At 33.9% G+C, this 8,329-nt stretch overlaps 1 pseudogene; it reads right to left on the bottom strand.

The window, feature by feature from the left end:
• Window positions 1-349: 349 nt before the first annotated feature.
• On the bottom strand, window positions 350-7,679 carry LOC124108518 (zinc finger protein 239-like; annotated as a pseudogene).
• Between the last annotated feature and the right edge of the window lie 650 nt (window positions 7,680-8,329).

Consider the following 8,329-nt stretch of genomic DNA (forward strand, 5'->3'; position numbering starts at 1 on the left):
TGAACTACTGTGAAATAAGGGTTGATTCATCCTTAAAGACACTGATGCAATGTTTTCTGCCACAGTCTGGCTGGGCACAAAATAACCAGGGGGTGACGAACAACTTGTGTACATTGATACGCAGGAGTGGGAGCCTGAGGCAGCAGGATAATGTTTAAATATATTACCTTATGGAACTTAATAAGTAAAGAGTACTTGATTTTATATTTAGTGGTTGATATTTTAACACTTTAGGTTTGTAAATTAATCCGATGTCTGTAAAAACCAACATCTTAGACAAGTGTAGTAAACAGAACTAGCCATCTCTTTCTTGTTGAAGAAAAATCTTTCTACAGGATCGCATGATGGTGCCATTGTGATATTTTTAACAACTCCTCTTTAAAAAGCCATGGGCTACAGTTTTGTATTGTATCAACATATGCCCTAACTGTTCTTGGTCTTACTGAGGTGCCTCCTTCCTCTAACAATTTCTCTTTCTCAGAGGTGAACAACTTCAAACCTTGAGTCAACCATTTTCCCCAGTTTGCCTGAGAAAGTTCTAGGAACAGGCAACTTGAAATAAATACAAAATAAATCAAAACAACAACACATTGTGTTTTGAAATGGTCACCAATTCTTTCGCTCTTCCTCAGGGACGAGCAATTTCACTTACCTCCAAGCTTTAGATGTTCCCCATATTGGCCACCAAAATGCCGCAGTCTGGGTGGGCACAAAATCACGAGCCACTCACAGCCTTGTAGATTCAAACAGCAATTCTTTATTCCCGAACTCTCACCGGCACTCTACACGCATGGTCTGGAAAAATCTACACTTCCACTGGGCTCTGCATCCCAAGTACTCTCTGAATCCCAGGAGAACTCAACAGGAACTCAAGGAGCAGGCGCCTGAGGCAGCAGGATACACCCTATTCCCAGCAGGATCCACCCTAAACTTGTAGCCACCCTAATTCAGCAGGATACACCCTAAACCTGGAGCCGCCCTAATTCCTGAGCAGGGTCACCTTTCAAAAAACTCTCATTCATGCAATGTCACTGCAAATGACCTGGGTCCAAGGCAAGCCCATTTCCACAATGGAGAGTCCTCCCTCTAAGCAACATTGGGTAGGCTGAAAAGGAAATTGCCATGCATCATTCCTACTTGGCTATGGCCCTCAGCAGTTTTGATTGTAAAACTTCTCTCTAGTATAAAATCTATAATGTTTAGTAAGATGTGATCTTCAGTTTTTAAAAGGTTTGCCATTCTTCACATTTATAGGACTTCTATCTAGTATGGGTTCTCTGGTGTCGAGTAAGTGATGATTGTTGATTAAAATCTTTGCCACATTCTCTACATTTGTAAGGCTTCTCTCCAGTGTTGATTCTCAGGTGCTGAGTAAGTATTATTTTTTGATTAAAACTTTTGCCACATTCTTTACATTTGTAGGGCTTCTCTCCAGTGTGGATTTGCTGGTGCTGAGTAAGTGATGATTTTTGACTGAAACTCTTGCCACACACTTTACATTTGTAGGGCTTCTCTCCAGTATGAATCCTGTTGTGGCAATATAGATGTGAGTTTGTATTAAAACTCTTGCCACACACTTTACATTTGTAGGGCTTCTCTTCAGTATGAATACTTTTGTGCCAATTATGCTGTGAGATGCTATTAAAAGCTTTGCCACACTCTTTACACTTCTAGGGCTTCTCTCCAGTGTGGATTCGCTGGTGCTGAGTAAGTGATGATTTTTGACTGAAACTCTTGCCACACACATTACATTTGTAGGGCTTCTCTCCAGTATGAATCCTGTTGTGGCAATCAACCTGTGAGTTTGTTTTAAAATTTTTGCCACATACTTTACATTTGAAGGGCTTCTTTCCAGTATGAATTCTCTGGTAATTTTTAAGGCTTGGTTTTTGACTGAAACCTTTGCAAAATTGTTTACATATGTAGGGCATCACTCCAGTGTGTGTCCACTGGTGACAAATAAGATTGGAGCTTTTATTAGAAGTTTTGTCACATTCTTTGCATTTGTGTGGAATATCTCCTGTATGAACACTGTGATGTTGAGTAAAGTTTTTGAGTGTGTTGCATTCTTCACATTTGTAGGTCTTCCCTGCCAAATAAATTTTTGGTGTTGAGTAAGAGTTGATAATTTTTTAAAGCTTTGCCACACTTTTTACATTTACAGGTCTTTTATTCAGTATAAATCCTCTGATGCTTAACAAGTTGTAATGTTTCACTAAAAGTTTTTCCACATTCTTTAAATTTATAGGGTTTATCACTTTCATGGTATCTACTGTGTTTAGAAGATGTTGAGCAAGCCGATGCTTTGATATTTTCTTTAAAAGCATAGGGCTCTCATTCTCTATAAATTCTCTTGTATTGAGCAAGCTCTGCACTGTGATTAAGAGCCCTTTCACATACCTTACACTTGCAAGTTTTGTCTTGACTATGAATATTTGGATGAGTAATAGTTTTTGAGCACTGAAGCAAGACTTTCCCACATTTATCATCTTGGTAAATTTTTTTTAGAAAATTACTAGGAGTTTCTCTATATTCATAATTTTTATCACCAATGTAAATATACTGGTAATTACTCAGGGTACATACATGGCTAATGGTGTTACAGTTGATATATATATAATATATAGCATTATCTATATAGTGCACTTTCCAGAAATCTGTATCAGAATTGTCATTGAGCAATAGTGGGGAAGTAGAAACCTTTCTACAATTCTTAATATTGTCCATTTGTTTTGTTGCAGAAAAAATGGACATTTTTAAAAGAAACTCTCAAAAGAATCACTTTTAGAAATTTGTCTTAAATATTGTCTCTGTGCAAATGTTTGATGGGAAGTTTAACTCAGTGCTACATTTATAATTGGCTAAGTTAAAAACTTATGCATGGACCAGATATCTTTTCAAATTTTCCACATTTCCTTTCAGAGAAAATATAGTCATCAAAAATGGCTGTGGATATATTCTTAAACACACATATATACAGCTCCTTAATACTAATTGGAATAGATTAAATAATTTTTCAGATATTAATTGTTTATGGTGTATTTTGGCCATAAAATTTTTATCACAAATACAGACTACTAATTGGTTTTGTCCATTATAATACGATTTTTGAACTTTACTCTCACCTATATTTTCCCATTGTTTCCTTAGTTGTAAATAGTCAAGGTCACACTTTCCATATCTTCTCTCTCTCTCTTTTATTCCCTGCTCTGGTAAAATTTCTCCAGGATGATAAGAAGTCATGGCTGAAATAAATAAAAAACAATCATGTTTACTTACTGTACTGGGCTGAGTATATTTTGCAAACATAGGAAACTACAGCAATTAAGGAACATCAGCAGGGGAGTGGATTATTAAATCCAAGTCCATCGTTATGGCAGAAATATATATGAATCAAAGAAAAATGTACACAGAAAAATACTTTGAGAAATTTTCAAATCATCTTACTGTTCACAGTATCCAAGATGAGTACATTACTGTGAAGAGTAATACAGTAGAGGAAAATACAATGTGTTACACAAAGCCTTTCCTCCTTCACAATATATTTTAAAAATTTACCAACTTTTTTCTGCTTCATTAAAAAGAATATGAAACACGCAAATATTTGGGGACTGTTCAAAAAGGGGTTCCTACTTACCACCAGAAAAAACATGGCTTAGTCAACTGTAAGAAAAGTTATGAATTAATCCAAGGGAAGAGTAAATTATCATTTAAAAGAAGTTTACTGAACTAAACCAACACACAAAAACAGAATAAAAATTAGTCAAGAATTGTTAATAGTAATAAGCAGAAAATGTGTGTTGAAAGAATTTCTTTAGAAAATGTCTGAAAGTGTCAAGGGTGGTTGTACACAGCAACATAGGAGGTTGAGCCAGAAGGATCAAAATTTCAAGGCCAGCCAAAGTAAAATGAAAAAAAAATGAACAGTGGCAAATAATCCTTAAGTTCTCTCTCTAGTACTAATAAACACATCTCAGAAAATAGGAAAAATAAAACATCCAAGCAACTCAATTATCACCAAGTTGTAAAGACTCAAAGCAGGTATTAAACTAAGTTTTTAAACTCAGAATATTGAGAGCATCCAAGAGAAAAATATGGGTCACCTAGAAATGTGTAATTATATAATTGTGAAATCCTTAGTTGAAACTTCACAACACAGAAAGGAATTCAAGGCTATTTTCAAAAAATGAAAGAATAAAATTATCAACCAAGAAATTATATTCACAGCTACTATATTTCAAAAGAGAAGGAAAATGATGACTTTAAAGATATAAAAATGCACACACTATTCATCAACACTAGCTGTTTTCCACAAAGTACTAAAGGTAATTCTTCATACTAAAATGTAAGTGTGCACAGCAACACAAGTCATATGAAATTTTAAACATGTCTTGCCACAAACAATTCTATTGTATTGTAATGATGGGTCACAAAATATGTAATTTTGCAATAGAATTTGAAAGACAAAAGCCTAAAAACAAAACTGTAAATAGGCATATATATCTGTAACAATAACATGATTTTGAAAGGACACATAAATATATTCAAGTTTTTAATAAAGTGAAGTCAAGTTTTAACTCATACAAAGTATGTGAAGGAGATAACTCAGTTTTTAGATTTTTTTTTTTTGACAAATGCAAGATTACAAAATTCTGATCAAAACAAACCTTGGCTATCTGAATTAACTCTAAAAATTACAACTGTTGGTAGTCCGCAGGATACTCTAAATCTAAAAACACAAACATACACGGAAAGCAAGAGGATATAAGAAGGACACATACAAAGGTGACCAAACACAATCTGGGCTGTCTAAATTATTGTACACAAAACATAGTTTAAGACAGTAATAGGACATAGAAGACGTTTTAAATTTAAAAATAACTTTTGAAAAGAGGCAAAATAGAGAAAAGTAACCTTTCCCTAGGTTCTGAATTAAGAGTAAATACATTCACAACAAACATCCTACTTTCCAAACACACAAAGAAAACACATGAGAGAGTTGAATGAAAACCAAGAATCACTGTCATACTAGGAGACATCAATCCCCACTTACTGAAAAGGGAAATACAGTGAAGCAAAATGGTAATTGCAAAGCATAAGACTTTGAAAATATTTTGAAACTATTGTAGACTTATAGAATCCCTGTTCTTAATCACAAATGGGATATTATGCTGGATAGACCAATTTTATGTATTAAAAAAAGGTTAATAAATATTTAAGTGATAGTTATTTTTTAACCAATATGGAATAAATATTTGAAGTCAAAAGTGGTAGGGATTTTCAAAAATCACTCAATATGTGTCAGTTGATTGAACACTCTTGGGCATGCTGTTGTTCAAAAATTGAAAGATAAAAATTAAAAGATGTTTATACTACTTAAAGTTAACTAGAGGCTCCAGGTAATATTCATTAAACTCGCATTATTAAAAAGGTTTTGGGTTTTTTTTTTGCAGAGAAATCTGTTAAATTATATGAATATCCCCAAAAATACAAATAAGAAGACTTTTCCATGCTAAACAATATGCTAAAAGTTACAGCATTCAATTGTAAATGCAGACATGGAGTTAGGTAAACGGAGTTCTTAGTGAGTGTGGCAATAAGCCCTCACATCAATAGCAAATTAAAAACATTACACATCAGTGTTGTTACAATGTTATTCAACAGAGCCATCATGGGGGATGCAAACCAAATATCCCTTGAAAAGAATGGATGAGCCAATTTGAAATAGAGAAACAATAAAACTTTGAAGTCAAGGAATTTATTCTAATTATATATTTTACAAAATGTATGTACACTATGTTAACTGAAATGTCACAGAAAGAATACTGCAGAATTCTAGAACATGACATCTCTAAACTAAAGAAGCAGGTTTCTGAACAAAAGAGAATGGTTTTGTGATGGGGAGACAGAAATCAGCCCTTGCTTCCTAGGCATTGTTTTTTTTTTTTTTTTTTTGAGATGCAAACTTTTTAGAGATATATTGCATAACAATTTGAATTAATGTTACTGAACTGTATATTTAAAATTTTGGAGGCAGTAAGTTTTATTTTGTAGTTTTGATTATAATAAAAATTACAAAATTTCATAAAAGAGAATTGCAACATTTCTCAAAAAGCTACATTTAAAATAATGCCTTTATTATTTATTAAGGTCTTTATCCTATAAAAAAGAACAAACTAATCAATATACAAATGATGACCATGCATGTAATCTTAGCTATTAGGAAGTCAGAGGCAGAAGAATTGCAAATTCAAGACATCCTCAATAACTTAGTGAGAACCTCTCTCCAAATATGAATGAAAAAGAGCTTGGAATGTAGTTCAGCATTTGAGTATCACTGCCATCAATCCCATTACATTTACATATAGAAAACTTCAATTTCTAAGTACATGGGCAGAATGAAAAGCCAATCAAGATAAAATACAAAAGTCATAGACAAAAGAGGCTTAATATTTATACAAGCAAAAGCATATATAATATGATTGGCAATACAAACCAGAGTCATGCATACCTTAATTTGTAAAGCAATTAACTGATATGAGGAAACCCCATCTATAACATGGAACCCTCTGTACACAATTAAAAACATATTGAAAAAATTAACCAACCAAATTGTAAATATCCACAGATGTATTATTTTACGAATCCTCTTATTCAACTACAACTTACACCATCTCTCAGAAGAGCAGTCTTTGTCCATCTGACATTCATTCCATGGCAGATAATTTCACAGAAAATCCATTACACGTATTCAGAAAGAACTCTGATAAGGAAATTTTAGTGAAAAAAATGTACAAATAAGATTAGAGAAACTGACTTATGATAGTAATGTATTACAATGGGTTGACCTAGAGGTCTTGAGAAATGTGCAAAAATTTCCTGCAAATAATGCAAGAAGGGTTGGAGTTGTAGACTAGTGGTAGAGTGCTTGCCTAGCATGTATGAGGCCCTGGGTTTGATCCTCAGCACCATATATGAATAAATGGGAAATTCATTAACAACTAAAAAATATTTTTAAAAGTTATGGAAGTGCTGTCAGATAATATTGACACTCACAAGGCAAGGAGAGTGTTTTGTTGTTAATTTGAATGTTCCAATACATTACTGGAGGAAAAGCAGGAGACTAGGTAATTTTAAAGCACAAAACACAGGACAGGTTCTTCTATGTTAACAAGAGAAAGAAATCAAGGCTTCTCAAAAATCTTTTCTGTTGGGTAACTTCTCAATCAACCTTTTTGAATTTAGGCTTCCTCCTTTACCTCAACTATGTCCTCTGCTATATGTGGGCCACAGTATTTGACATCACTGCATTCCTCTAAGGAAACCATATGTCAAGTGAAGGATGTACATCATGCCAACAAAGGAAAACATTAAGGATGAAAAGAAACATCATTAACATTTTTTTGTCAGCACCAAGAACTACCCCATCTTCTTTATTGATAGCATAAATGTGAAACTCATTCTTGTGGAGAAGTTCCCAAAATATGTACTTCAAGGGAAGAAAATTAAATAATGATAATTAGGAATTTTGAAGGAAAGTTATGCTCACCCACAAAGAGCAGGTTGCTGTAGGTCTCCAACATCACTTCTCTATATAAATTCTGCTGAGCAGGATCCAGGCATTCCCATTCCTCCTCAGAGAAATTAATGGCCACATCCCCGAATGTCAATTGCTCCTGAAATAAAAATTGGTAGATCAATAGCACATGGACCAAACCATTATTCAGTTTTTAGTTTGAATTAAGAGTTAGTAGAATCGACTGTCATGTAGGAGAGTGACTTTAATTATGTAAAAATATACTTTCCATTATCGTTCCATTATCTAATTCAGAGGAAAATACATAAGTCCAAAACAGTGTGTGTGTGTGTGTGTGTGTGTGTGTGTGTGTGTGTATTCCATATCAGAGTGAATTGAAGGATATATACCATAATCCAAGCGCTGAATAAAAGCCCAACTCCTAACTTTTCTGCTATCAGTGAATGTGAAATTTGGTGGACATTACAGATGCAAATCAGACTCATCAAACATATTCTCATAAGGAGATTGTGCCCAAGGGAGACAAAAAGAGTGGTAAAAAAAAAGCTTTGAAAACAGTCTGGTTCCTATTCTCTCTGCTTTATATCCATGAGATAGATTGAGCTCCCAAAACAATTAGCTTCAAGTATCATCCATGACACATTCCCAATGTGTAAAATATTCATATAATATTAACGTTTGGAGACATGTAAAGTGACGCTTCCACCTCGTGAAAAGGCAAACTTGAAATATTTCAAGTTCTATAAGCAGTTCAACGAGTGAATAAGATTGGTACAATAGAGGCCCAGACAA

Source organism: Marmota monax, unplaced genomic scaffold (assembly GCF_021218885.2).
Source record: "Marmota monax isolate L192 unplaced genomic scaffold, Marmota_monax_Labrador192_F-V1.1 WCK01_AAM20220418_F8-fsc00249, whole genome shotgun sequence".
Lineage (NCBI taxonomy): Eukaryota > Metazoa > Chordata > Mammalia > Rodentia > Sciuridae > Marmota > Marmota monax.